Below are 385 nucleotides of genomic sequence, written 5' to 3' on the forward strand. Positions count from 1 at the left end.
GTAATTGAGAAGGACTTGTTTCTCCCTCCACCACAACTAACTAACTATAATTAGAACACTTTAACTTATTTTGATAATAAATTAAAAGCCAATAAAATTCTAATCAACACAATCTAATTAATTCTATTAAAATATATTTGCATTACAAATGGTATTAACATTACAAATATACATTGTTATAACATGTTTTCGTGCAAAGTTATATATATTATATTTATATATATATATATATATATATATATATATATATATTAGTTTATAAATGTAATATGCAAAATTCAATAATACATTATAAGACTAAAATAATGTTAGTTAATTAATTTAATTTAATTTAATTAATTTAATTTATAACTGTAATATGCAAAATTCAATAATACATTATAAG

Source organism: Teleopsis dalmanni, chromosome 2, assembly GCF_002237135.1.
Source record: "Teleopsis dalmanni isolate 2A chromosome 2, ASM223713v2, whole genome shotgun sequence".
NCBI lineage: Eukaryota > Metazoa > Arthropoda > Insecta > Diptera > Diopsidae > Teleopsis > Teleopsis dalmanni.